General features: G+C 57.8%; 1 long non-coding RNA gene across 1 annotated transcript in view; it reads left to right on the top strand.

Moving 5' to 3' along the window:
• Nucleotides 1–13,202, top strand: part of LOC141970793 (uncharacterized) — a 99,015-nt gene extending 85,813 nt beyond the window's left edge. Inside the window, exons 2-3 of the long non-coding RNA XR_012635226.1 lie at nucleotides 11,980–12,098; nucleotides 13,093–13,202. This is a non-coding gene — a long non-coding RNA (uncharacterized LOC141970793). The remainder of the gene's footprint in view (nucleotides 1–11,979; nucleotides 12,099–13,092) is intronic.
• Nucleotides 13,203–13,745: the final 543 nt, after the last annotated feature.

The raw sequence follows: 13,745 nt of genomic DNA, 5'->3' as shown, positions 1-13,745 counted from the left end.
CTGCTGCGGGAGGAGAGGAAGCGCTGCCGGGGGGTCAGCCCGGGCGCCTGCCGCTCCCGTGCAAGGCCCCGGCGTCCCCTTGTCGCGGTGCCACGGGCGCGGGGCGGCGCGAGGCGCAGGGCGGCAGCGGGCCGGGCAGAGCTCCTTCCCCACCACCATGCTTTTTTGGCCTTGAGTGTTTTTAACAGCAGCCTTCATGGTTTGATGGAGGATTTTACACTAATGCAAGGCATTACCTAGTTAATTTGGCCAGAATAGAGTGTAATTTTGCACGGTCAAAGTCATTGCTACTCGAGCTAGAAGTTCCATTACGGTGCGCTGCCCACCTGGCGATTTCAGAGCGCGGAGAGATAAGTAGCGTTTTATTAATGGGTGTCCTCAGGAGCTCGATGAAAGGACGGCTCCTCGTCAGAGGAGACGAGCGTGGGAGAGGAGCCGAGGCAGCGAGGGATGCTGTCCACGTGTGCCCGACATCCCGGGGTGGGTCTGGCCACGACGCCCTTGTGGTGACGAGCACGTGGCCCCTCTCCAGCCTGGGGACAGCTTGGTCCTGATCAGCCGTAGCGTTGTGCAAGGACCATGTCGTGCCAAGCGCCGAGTAAACGCACGAGCAAAAAGTTCGCTGCTCTGATGGGAGGTGAGACGCGCTCCTCTTTGATCGCCGGTGCTGGCCGGGGGTCCCCAACCCCTTGCCATGCCGGGGCTCGGAACGGGCCCTGCCCTCCCCCACGGGACGCCTGAGCCTCCTGGACTGTGCCGGAGCAGACGCTTGTCCCGCCAGGCTGGTCAGATCAAGCCCTTTGCCTGGTTTTGGGGTTCTCCTGCGTCCTCTCCTGCCATCCTGCTGCGAAGCGAGGCACGCGGCGAAGCCGGCACAGCCTGCGCGGTCGTCCCGCTTCCCGAGTGCCGAGCGGAGGCGGCTGGGAGTGATTCCAGCCACGTACCTCGTGGCCGGGCTCCAAAGCCCAGCTCATCCCCCGCCGCCCCGGGCCCGGCACACGCCAGAGCAGGGAAGGGGGTAACGCTGGAGCCGCTACAGGTGCTTCGGAAAAGGCTCCGCCACAGCAGCGACCAGCTGGTGCGCTTGATCCGTTTTCCGAAGCATTTGCAAGGTACATAATGAGGAGTTCTGTCGAGAGGGGAAGCAAAGCAAACCATGAGAGTTGTTTATAACATTCCGGTAGTGTAATACCCGCTCAGGAGCTCCTTTTCCAGAGAAAGGCATTAAGGTGATCCTTAGGGAACGTCCCTGGGATTTCCCGAGGACACCCACACACCATGAATTTTGAGTAAATATTTGCGATTCCCTTTGCCATATAATTACACACAGTGAAGGGATCCTGCAGATTTTGGGGGGCTTGTTAAGCACTAGATCAATTCAGGTCATGAGCCCTTTTGAGTTCCCTCCTCTGATTTCCAGCATCTCCCTTTAGAAACCTGCTCTGTTCAGATGCAGCAAAGCCACGGCGCGTGTTCAGCCCCGCAGGGCTCAGCAGCGCTTCGCCAGCTTACGCCGCCGGAAAACCTGCCCGAACCCTGCCCGACGCTGTGAGGGGAGCGGGAGGGCCTGAGGCACGAAGCCAGGGGCTGCTGGCGCCCGTTCAGAACGCTCCATCAGGCCGAGCGAGGGAGGATGCTCGGAGCAGCCTGTCCCTGCCAGGCTTTGCAGGTGCTTTCAGCCGGTGAGGCTGGCACGGGGAGCTGCCTTCCCCTGCCTCCGCTCCCAGGGACCGGCCGGCAGCACAAGCCCCGCGACGCCGAATATCCGACTCGCCGGAGCGTGCGGGGAAGTGGCAGATGCCTCTGATGTCCCCCGATGTCCCTGGCAGAGGCAGAGGCACCCAGCAGCCAAGCCCTCGCGGGAGCAGTCATCACAATATTAGCAAAAACACAGCACAGGGTGGGAGGGGATGAGTAATTTACTCCAGCCCCAGGCAGCTGCCTCATCATGGGAGGTGGCAGTGGCTGCGGCGAGCGTGCTGACAAGTTGCATGCGTTGTAATGCCTGTTAGCTTGCTTGCTCAATAAAAAATGCAGTTACTGCAGCGCCCGAGCACGCCGCTGCATGTGGCTCCTCTCTCCCGGCGAACCGCTTCTTCCAGAGCCAGCAAATAAATACGGACCGGGCTGAAATGGGCCCAGCTTTGGCCCGTGAGCCTGGGGATGCTCTGTGGGTGCTGGGGGCACGCAGGGCAATGCTGCCTGTGACCATGCGAGGGAAGGACCCACACGCGAGAAAACACCTCTTTCTGCTTTAAAAAATCCAGCCACAGCCTGTGATTTGTCTTTAAGACACATCTAGCACCGAAAGCCCATTCGACACCTCCAGATGAGGTCTGGCAGCTCCATCCCCGCGGGTCGCACCTCGCCGGGGTCACGGCCGAGGCAGGCGGGAAGGATCGATTCGGGGGGCGGGAAACCAGCGGTGTCTGGAGCCACGCACGGGGGTGTCGCGGGGCGATGGGGAGGCATGTTCAGGCCTGAGCCCTGAGGCTTGTGCTGGCCACAGGCTGCTGGTGGCTTGGGTGGCGGGCCAGTGGCACGTCGGCCCCGTTTGCCATCCTGTCGGGTGTTTGCAGCTGGCCCCACGCGCTGACGGACTCGCCTGATTACGGTGTGAAGGAAGTGAGGTGGGCTCCGTCTGTCCGTCTGTCTGCCAGCGAGGGTGAGCTGGGTGGGCTCTCGCCGCCAGTCAGAGGCAGGGACATGGGCAGGACGGGGGAGCAGCCTGTGCCCGGCCTGGGCAGAGGGGCAGGGGCCTGACGTGTTTTCCGACACGGCTGCATCTCCTGTGGGTGCCCGAGGCGAGCGCGGCGCGAATGGTGAGGGGGGTGCTCTGGCACCTCCAGCCCCCCACCTTTTCCTCCCGGCACCTTTCCGAGGCGAGTCCTGGCCCTGCACGTGCCTTCTGGGGGCAGCTGAGGGGTCAAAATCCCTCGTCGCCCGGGCCCAGCCTTGCCTTGCAAGCTGTTTGCATCTTCATCGTTACCGCTGTTAATAATAACGACAATATTATTATTTTCAGCAGCAATGCAAGTCCTTCGCCTTGGCAGAGGCTGGGATCTTTTTCTTCTGGAGGGATCCAGGACTCCTCCACCTACCTGTGTAGTGTTTCTTGCGCCTGGTTAAAGATCATTAGAGCCTTTGTTAGTGGAGCTGACTGACAAGGGGAGTAGATTAATATTAGAACACCCTGTCAAAAGTGGTGAAAGGGCTGGATTGATTTTATAGGAAGTTTAGTCAGAGTTGTGTGTAAAGCCCTTGGGGGGTTACACTGCAGTGAATCAATCTCCTATATTAGCAAGTCCCTGTGGGAACAGTCAGCTTCGCTGTTTATTACAGCCAAGGCTGCACATAATAGATACAGCATTCGCCGGCTCCTCTCCTCCCTCTGCTCTCCCTCCTTCCCTACGCGAAATCGCAGCCGCACGGACCGAGCCCCCGCGACAAGCGGAGGTGCTGGGGGGGGGTCTGGCCATGCAGAGTCCCCTGCCCGGCCCCTGGGTCCCCCTCCCCAGATGCTGCCTTGGGGGGGGCGGTTGCTGGGGGGCAGCGGCCGTGCTGCCCCCTTCCCTGAGCAGATTCTGCGCGGGGGCCCAACACCCTGTCTTCGGGGATCACCGATGTCTGCGGCAGCTTTTGTCCCGGTACCCAGGTAACAAGACCAGCGCACATAGGACGGGCTCGGAGGCGGCTTTTGCAAACGTTAATTAACAGACTCCCACAGCACTTAACGTTGAGAGGGTTTTTGGCAACCCTTAAAGAGAGAGAAAAGGCTGCGCCTGGGAGCCGAGCGAGCTGCAGACCCGTGCGCTCCGTTAGGCCTAATTGCATGCAATTACTGCTCCATGTAAATCAGCAGAAGGGGAACAAAGACATTGCAGGTTACGTGCCAAGAAGCTGTAAGTCGGGGCAGGGCGAGGCCCTTTGCCGCGCAGCGTCTCCTGCCTCCCGGCCGCTGTGGTGCCAGCACCTCCGCGCAGAGAGAAAGCGGCGGCGGGAGGGCTGGGACCCTCCGCTCCGGTCGCCCCGTCCCGGTGCCCGAGCCGGGGAGCTCCCGTCCCCCCGTGCCCCGCGCTGCCCACAGCCACAGAGCTGCCGGGGCGGGCGCGGGCACGGCGCGGGCACGTACAGCTGTAGGTGTAAATATTTCAGTGGAATACCGGCCGCTGGCATGAGTGGAGCGTGAGCTCACCTGAGCCTTCCCCCGCGCTGGAGACGCCGCATTTGTCCAGAAGAGGCTAAAAGGCAACCGTGCTGCGGGGGGACCCGGACAGAAAAGCTCCTTCGTTACCGGCTCTGGAGCTGCGGGCTCAGGCCGCGAGTACGAGACGAGTTGTCTTTGGTAACCGCGGGTGCCGTACGCGTCCCTCACGTCGTCCCTCGCTTCGTGCGCGCCGCGGAGAAGGTGGTTCTGCACCCGGACGGCGGCTGCGGGTGCGTGAGGGCGTCTCTGCCAGCACCCCGCTGTGGCGTGCCCCCACCCCCTGAATATCCCCTCCGGAATCCCCCCCCTAAAATACACCCCACTGAAAAACTCCGTCCCGGAATACTCCCCCCGAATTACTCCTCCCCTAAAATACCGCTCCTGAATCGCTCCCCCTGAAATACTCCACCGAGAGACTCCCCCCAAAATTCTCTCCCCAAAACAGTCCCCCCAAAATACTCCCCCCAAAACAGTCCTCCTGAAATTCTCACTTCCAATCCCCCGAAATTGTCCCCCTGATTTACTCCCACCCCAAAATACTCCCCCAAAACACTTCTGAAATGCTCCCCCCAAAATACTTCCCCCAAAATAGTACCCCCTGAAACACTCCCCAGAAATACTCCCCCAGAAATACCCTCTCAAAATACGCCCCTAAAATACTCCCCCAACACCTCACCTTGATTGACCCCCAGTACTTATATTAAAAATTACTCTGCCTTTACTCACCCCACCCCTTACTCACCACCATTTACTTGCCTGCCCTTTACTTGCCCCATTTACTCACCCCCTCTTACTCTCCACTGTTTACTCGCAGCCCCTTTACTCACCCCCTTTACTCACCCCCCCCTTACTCACTACTGTTTACTCATCTGCCCTTTACTCACCCCCCTTTTGTCACAACCCTTTACTTGTCCCCTTTTACTTGCCCCCCAATTACTCCAGTTGATAGTCACAGAAATTACTCGCCCCAACTGATATTGAAAATTTCAGTTAAAAAATATTATTTAAAAATTACTCATTTCCCAATCAATACTCACCCTGAAATTACTCGCCCCCCGATTACTCGCCCCAATTGATATTCCAAGAAATTACCTGCCATGGCAATTATCCACACAGTTGTTACTCACTGAAATTACTCAGCCCAGAATTAGTTGCCCTGTTTGATATTCACTAAAATTACCTGTCTAAACCCATTATTCATTAAAAAAATTAGTCACCCCTCATATTACTCGTTAGGGTTAGGGAGCGCCCCGGCGGAGACACAGCCCGAGCCATGTGCTCGCCACCTGGAAACAAGGTGGTGGTTCCCGTTGGTGTACTCGGCCTTTCTGCGTGGCGCTTAACGAGCTGGATGATTTTCATTCTTCCTCTTCCCCTGTCACTTCACTTTTTATCTGCACAACAGAAATTCCTTCCCGTGCCCCCCATCCTCTTCTTTCACTAATGCTCTTCACTTTCAAATGCTAATAATCCGCAGCACTAAAAGGCTTAGAAGTGGTTCTAGATTGTTTGATCTTTGCCCTGTGATTTACTTTCATCTTTCGGCTTTCAAATGTTACTTGAGATTTACTTTAACCTATTAACACGCTTGGTATTCACGGGCATGCACTTTTCTTATGTTTCGCATCAAAACCACCCAAATTCTAATGAAGATGCAGAAACTTAAACTTCTGGACACCAACTTTTCAGAGCGGTTGGTCATCCGCTGCGGCAAGTTCAGCGGGGATTTGTTATCACCTCACGCTTGACGAGGCGCTGCCTGGCCGCCCCAAGCACGGGGGCCGTGGCGGTACTGGTGGGGAGGGCGATGCTGGGGAACAGGGACACCCCGGGCGCAGCCCAGGCCTCTCCCGGGGGACGCAGCGGGCGCGGAGCCGTGCTCCTCCTTCCCCTTTTGTGACGACGCCTGCGGAGAGTCGGGCTGTGGCCGCCCCGCTGCGTTCCGAGCTCCTCCGACTGCCTCGTCCTTGTCGGGGCCACGGCAGAGACGCCCCAGCCCTCCCGCTGCCGCTGTAACTCTGTCTGGCCGCCCAGCCAGCGCCTCCGCCCTCGCCAGGAGAGGAAGCCAGAGTGCTGGCGATTGTCAGGCATTAGGGAACACGATAAATCAGAAAGCAGAAGTTACCCAGCGCTGGGCTAATGGACATTTCCTTCCCGAGCATCCCCTCGCGGGCTCCCCGGAGGCTGCTTTCGCGGGGGAAGCCAAGGGGAGCCTCGCCAAGTCCTGATCTCCGCTGGAACATGTGCTGAGGAAGGAGGACACAAGGTGAGAGGAAGGCACCGTCCCTGTGCCATGCACTGAGGCTGCGCCGCGGTCACGGTGCCGGCAGCGTCCCCCCTTCGTCGGGGTCCCCGCGGGGTCTGGCGGCGTGGCAGCTGCTCTGCACCCAGGCACCCCCTCTGCGGCGGGAGCCCAACCTGCATCCCTGCTCCAGGAGAAGCAACTGCTTCACATTTCAACCCAAGCAGCCCAGGCAAAGCTGCTTGTCTTTTTTTATTTATTCTTCTAATTAAATGCCAATTAGAAAGGAAGAGAGAGGAAAAAAAAGGCATTAAACACTTAAATACACACTACACCCAGGTTGCTCAAAGTTGGCACGAACCAATTAGCTACCTAAGTGATCATTTGAAATTCCATATCAAACGATTCATAATCTGCCCCAAAACTGGCAGCCAGCAAGGAGAAGTCCTCGGGCTCCCCCACGCCAAGCGGGCAGTGCCGGCGGGGCCCGGCGCAGCGCGGAGCTTCGGCTGCGGGCCCCCGCGCCCCCGTAGCCGGAGATGGGGCAGTCAGGCACCAGTGCTGGGGTGTGAGGCAGCAGATCAGACCCTGAGCACCCATCACCCCGTGTATGGAACAGCACGTTCGTTAGAGGCACCGATTCCGCCTCCATCCTCCTGGATGCCAGCAGCACCCGCGCTGCCTGCGCATCCCACAGCCTCTTCCGCTCCCTTCTGCAAGATTTATTAATTATTGCTGGCGGCCCCCTATCACTGGCGGCACGCAGGGGAGCTCTGCGCGACGTCCGGAGGGGACGGGCATGCTGCGGGAGATGCGGGCCGGCCTCTCAGGGAGCTGGCAGGGAGCTTTTTGCCTCCCTTTCTCCCACGGTTCTTCTCCTTAGTGCGATCGGCCTCTGCACGTGGGGGCTGGAGAGGAGCGGCCCCCCGGGGCCCGCACGCGCGGCAGCCCCTGGGGCTGTGGGAGGGTGCTGGCAGCACCCGGGTGGCTCCGGTGCCAGCGCCTCCGCACACCCCCAAACCTGCTCCCTCTCCCACGCCGCGGCTCCGGGCTCCGGCTGGCTCGTGCCCTTCTCGGCTCCCATAAGGCCCTGACCGCCCGTGAACCCAAATATATCCATTTTCAGACAAGGAGTGGTGGTTTTCAAGTACGTCAGCCGCTGCCTGAGGATGAGCTGCTGACTTTCTGCATTTTTTTCTTGGCTGCTGGTGCTGGAGAAGCCGCTTTTCCAAGGGCTGCCAGCGACCGCTCACCTTGGGAGAGGCGGGACGGGGCAGGGATGGAGCTGACGTTGCTGCATTCCCAGCCCGGGTCATGCCCCTTGAAGACCAAAGCTGCTCCTTTGCCGTTAACAAAAAAGAAGTGGCAAGACGTTTTTTTAATGCCCGTTTGCCCTTCCCCTGCTCGCCTGCCCACCCGCCTGCAGGAGCGGTGCCGGGGCCGAGCACCGAGCGCCGGGCGCCAGCGCAGCGAGTGCAGGAGCTGTTTATTAGTATCTGCATGCGTGCTAACATCGTTTCAAACTTCAGCCCTCATTTGCCTGCTACCAAACAGCAAAACAAAGCGAGCGAGAGGCTGTGAAGGGAGAGCATGTTCTAAATGCGCCGGGGAGAATTCAAAGGCACTTTAAAGTGGGGATGTGGTCTGGGGAAGAGTCTGTTTTCCATGCAGATTTGTTTTTGTTTGAATTAGTTGATGCTTATTTTAAGCTCCTGTGGCACATTGTCATCTCTGGATTGCTTGTTTTCCTGTGCCAAAGTCAACCTTAATTTCTCCCCTCCTTTCAAGAGGGAGCCGTGATTTTCCCTCTGCTGCACAGAGCATCAGATGGGCAGGACAGACCCAGGTTCTCTAAGTAATGCTGACAAGATTACCTGCTGATTGCCGGAGTAAAACGTTGCATTTCAACTAAAGCCGGGGCAGATGGCGGAGGAAAGCACTGGAAACTTGTCTCTAATTCCTAGTGAAGGACAAACCTCGCGGGGGCCGCAGATTCGCTTTGGATAAGCCGGAAGACTCTGGCTGCTTTTCTAAAGCTCATCCGGCGATCCCGTGCATCTGGAGCCGCGCGGGCTGAGCCCCGGCAGGTGCCAGCGCCCGGCCCCAGCAGCGCGGGGGCTGCTCCTGCGGTTGGGCGCCGGGCAGCAGCTGCCATCGGGCAGCCCCCGAGCTTGGGGGGATCTGGGGGGGACCTCCGGCATTGCTTTGCTTTGGGAAGGGCGGTGGAGGTCGCGGCACTGCCTTCGGCCGGACCCAGGCGGGCTGAAATTGGCCCGGATCTGCAGACACCAGCCCGAAGGATTAAATATTACCTAATTAGCTACTTAGTTTGCTACCAGCAGCTAATGGCCAGGAACTTCACCAGCATCTGTGGCCTTCGCTGGCAGATGGGTGGGTGCTGAGGGAGCTGGACGCGCAGGTGGGCTGCAGAGGAGGGCGCTGCCAGCCCCCGCGCCGTGCTGATCGCCACCCTCTCGCTCCTCTGCCCCCACTCATGACACCTCTCTGGTTCTGGTTTTGTGCTTGGCATCGGGGTCTTTGAAGATGGGCACTTAATAAATTATTTAAGGCAATAAAGCAAGCTCTTGACCTTTCCTTGAGCTTGCCCCAAGACACTCTCCTCCTCCTGCGTTTTGGTTGCTCGCCTGCGTCGTTCCTGAGCCTGCTCTGTTTCCCATCGCCCTTTCATCCTGCCGGATTTGCTCTTCGTTAATCACGGCCCAAAAGGCCCGAGAGCGGGTCCCCGCCGGTGCCGGGGGAGGGACGGGCTCTGAGCCCAGGCGTGTCCCGCGGTGCAGCTCGGCCCTCCCGTGGGCCTTCAGCGGGGTGGCTCCCGCTCGCCGGGGCTGTCGCGCCCTGGGATGGCGGCTCCATCATTTCTGAGACGGGGGAGCTGCAGCTAAAGCGCCTTTGCGGTTTAACAGGATTTTGCAGAGCCTACACAGCCGAGGCTAGAGCTGCTCATCACCTGCTGTTGTAATCTGCACCGTTAAGCCTCCAGCTCTATACAGAAAGCTTAACTTTGCTTTGCTTATTTGCCTTCTCTATTCCCCCGCATCCGGCAGCCATATTTCAGGGAGGAAAAGTTAATCTTTTTTTCCCCTGACTCCAGACAAAGGCATTTCGAGTGAGATACAAATTGCTGATGAAATTGCTGGCTTTGAGCCTCAGCTGGGCCAGGCCCACTTCAAAGAGTCCCCACCAAAGGGAAGGAAGCCATTTGCACGAGGTGCCCGGGCCTTGCACGCCAGGTTCCTTCGTCTTCTCCAGGGCACCGTCGGGGATGAAACAGAAAATGGTCCAAGAGCAAAGCCCAGGCCGAGGCTCCACGGCGGGGGAAGCTGGTGGAGCTGCCCTGCCCAGGGAGGGAGCAGCAGCTGCTGCTGTAGCCCGGACTGGGGTCAGCCCTGCACCCTGGTGAGCTCCCCAGTCTCCAGTCGTGCCTCGGTGACACAAACAGCGTTAGAAATGGCTCCCCTGTCCTTCCCCCAAGCTGGGTGGGCCCAGTGGGGGCCCCGTACCCCCACAGTGGGCTGGGGAGGGCTCTGGCTCCATCAGCCCCCATCACGAGAGCCGCCTCGGAAGATAAATGTACAGCTTGACGCGGAGGAATGCTCTCTGGTGAAACCACAGACCTGGAGATGTTCGCTTTGTAGCTCTATGAAAGCGCTTTCTTAGGAAACCTGAAATGACCGAGATTAGATTGAATTAATATGTATGGTTTTTTTATAAAGATTTCTAGCACAAGCATTTCATAAAAATGCAAATCTCAGCTGAGGTTTATAATTAGTAGAGATATGTGTGGAGCTAACAAATTATCAGCCCAGCCAAGCTCTCCACAGATAATTGCACGGGGCTGCGCGCAGCGTCCCGTCACAGCCTCGGAACCTCGTGGGGAGCGCGGGGTGTTCCCAGCACCGCGGGGTGTTCCCAGCACCACAGGTCACTCCTGGCACTGCAGGACACTCCCGGCATCGTGGTGGCACGTGGGGAACCTGCCCGAGCTCCGCAGTAGAGCAGGATCCGTGGGGATGTAGCGAAGCACCCGGAGCATCCGCTGCCCTCTCCCGCAGAGGAAGAGGAGGAGGAGGCAGGACGAAGACCCCAGGGCTGTGTGTCCGCAGGGGGGCAGCCGTCCCAAGGCCTCTGTGGAGCTGCAGGCGTTTCCATGGGCGTGGGGTTGGGACCCGGTGTGCTGGGAGCTCCGGCCTGGCACGAGAAGCGGGGAGCTGTGGTGGTCCAAGATTCACTCTGGACAATCCCCTTGGAAGAGATGAGTTGGCCCATGTTGATTTTTACAGAATGTCACTGTTTCCTGAGCATCCCTAAATCCCAGACCCTGGGCGCTACGTCAAAGAGTTGCCAAAAAAGTTTTGCAATTACTCTAAAGTTTTTGGGGAGGCGGTGAAGCAGGAAAGGGCAGGAATCCTGTGGAGGAGGCCGCTCTTCTCCAGGCAGTCCTCTGCACGTCACACTGCAAGGCTTCATTTCTCTTCCTTTCTCTCTCTGCCATTTCTTCTGGAGGCCAGAAGGAGACCCTGGTGGAATATTAACTCTGCGGTCACCGAGTGATTATTTATTGCAATCATTGCTTTCAGGTCCTTTGACTCCTCTCTGTTAATTAGACTGCAGGGTGTAATAAACGTGATGGAAAGTGCCCAGGCGCGGGAGGCAGGGAGCTGGGGCTGCTCCGCAGAGAGCGCGAGGAGCAGCGACCACCGCCACCGCGTCCAGCCCCAGCTCGGAGCAGCACCCGCGGGCCCGTGTTCCGCCGTCCCGGCACCCCGGGGACCCCGGGCTGCACCCAGAGCTCGGCCCCGCGGGACGAACGAGGCTGCGCACGTCCCGGGGGCATCGCGGGGCTGAGGGGGAGCGGGGACCCGAGGCAGAGCTGTCCTGCCCCTGCCCTGCGCTGGAGAAATATTAAGAAAGGAAGGAGAAATGAGCTCATTTAAATGGCATTTGAATCCCCCCTGGGGACTCTTGCAGAAGCAGAATGTGAATAGTGCGGCTGAGCGCTGGCTTGAGAGCCGAGAGCAGCTCTGCTCCAACAGTTATTTAAAATTTAAACCCACAAATTAAACAGATTCTTTTTTATGATGATAGAGTCCATGTCGCGGGTCCCCGAACACCTCTCGCTCTGTGCAGCGGCACCTTGGGGACTGACGCCAGCTGAAATATCGCTGTTCGCCAGCGGCCTACGGGTTTCACAGCAGCTCTCTCATTTCGAACCGGCCCCGCCGGTCTCTGGGTCGCCCGGCCGGGCGCTGAGCTGGGCACCTTCTGCTCCTGGGGGGTGTCTGGGGGCTGCAGGAGCAGCGAAGCTGCTGAGCTCCCATCGGCCGCCCTTCGCCTTCCCACCACGCTGCTGTGGGGTGGGGGTGAGCTGGAGTCTCGGCCACATTCTGCTTTGAGTTTTGACTTCATTTTTTAAATTATCGCTCAAAGCACAAGCGTAGCGAGAGGAGAAGAAGGAGTGCTGACATTTGTGTCACAAAAGGAAACCTTTTTGTTTCTTTATTCTTTAAAGGCTGCCTTTTCTCCTGCTGCTACCTGTTGCTCTGAAGGGATTTGGTGAAAGGAAGCTTTGGGATGGCAACACTGACATCGGAAGCCCTGCAAGAGCAGCAGACATCGCGGGTGAGAAATGTAAGTGTCTTACAAAACAGGAAAAAATCAGGCATCATTAAGAGAGGCGAGCTTGCCTCTGCATCCAGAACAGCCGTCCCTCCCGGCCGTGGCAAAGGCACCGTCTGGCTGCTGCTCCGAAGCCACGGTGGGGCACCTGGAATTCTTCCGTTGACGCTTTTCCCTACAGAAGACGGGGCGTTTAATTAAATAAATAGGCTGATCAAACGGGTCTTTTTCCCTCAAAAGTTCACAGGTTTGCTGCAGAAAGGCAAACGCCACTGAACACTTTCTTAATCTACATTATTCCAGCTCCAGCAGCCTGGGGACAATAATGTTGGGTTATCGGGCTCATCTTTGGCAAAAACGTGCCAATCCTTTGCTCTGTCCTTGCTGTTTCACTGGGTACTTGGGGTTATTTAAAGAAACCTGACTGGTTTCAGGACCTGAGCCTGTCCCGTGGGCAGGAAGGCAGCTGTCCCTGCAGCAGCCTTCTGCCAAGCCCAGCAGCCTCCTCCTGCTCCTCCTGCCGCGGGCAGGCTGGCCCTCCCTCGTGTCGCCAGTCCCCAGCTCGGTGGCAGTCGCCAGCGTGGCCGGGGATGGACAGACTGATGGATCTTTGGGCACTCAAGCCGGGATCGGAGCAAGGCCTCAGCCTCTCTGGTGCAGTGCAGGGGGGTGGGGAGCTGGGGGGGAGCGTGGGATGGGAGATTAGAAGGGTCAGGTCTTGGTCCAGGTCTCCGATGTGATGCAGCGCAGGGCAAGAGGGAGAGAGGCAGAAAGAACACGAAAGAAAAGCTATTTTATTTCAGTGCAAAACTATCCACTTTAAATACCCTTTTTATTACATTATCTGCATAGTAATACTAATAATAGATCTTGTTGGCAGTTCTAATGAGGCTGGAGAATATAAAGTTTCCAATAAAGTTAATTGTTGCCTTTAATACTCTCATACATTTATACACGGTAAATCTTTAAAGAAAAAGCACTCGGTTCTCTTCTGTTAACCATTCAGGACTGGCCCATCCTTTGATGCTCTGCCCGGTCAGGGACTCAACCAAAAAAAGTCGAGTTATCACCAAGGAAACCTCCGTCAGAGCTGAAGCGAGGACCCAGGAACAGGAGGAGAGGATTTTTCCTTCTTTGAGCCCGGGTTGACACTGCTTTGGATCTCTGCTGAGGTGAGTTTCTGTGCCCCGTGAAATCCTCCAGGCACTGACGCAAGCAGGGAGTCCCGTTTATTTAAAACTGTCTAGTAGGCAGTAGCTTAAAAAAAACCCCAAACCCAAATTAAAAACGTATCAGGACCTTTCTCAGGGTGAAAATAATCATTTGCAGTTGACCTGGAGTGGAGCGTTCCCTGGACCGCTGGCAAAGCCCCTGCTGCGCAGGCTGCTTGGGCTGGGGGCTACGAGCCCCCCGCTCCTCCAGCCCCGGCGCGGCTGCGGGGCCCTCGGCTCTCCCCTGCCCGCGGGACGCCGCTCCCCCGCCAGCGGGGAACTTCACGGGGCTGCTGCCGGCGGCTGCGCCGGCGCTCCTAACAGGTGGTTGGATAATTAAGTGTGCTTTATGCACACAACACTGTTTTGCTCAGTGTAATTGCAGATTCCGTATAAATAATTCACATGGAATTATTATACTGAGGACATCACCCGCCTCCTCATAATT

This window comes from Athene noctua, chromosome 26 (assembly GCF_965140245.1).
Source record: "Athene noctua chromosome 26, bAthNoc1.hap1.1, whole genome shotgun sequence".
NCBI classification, from domain to species: domain Eukaryota; kingdom Metazoa; phylum Chordata; class Aves; order Strigiformes; family Strigidae; genus Athene; species Athene noctua.
The sequence above is the reverse complement of the archived record's forward strand: the minus strand, read 5'-3'. Positions and strand labels throughout refer to the sequence as shown.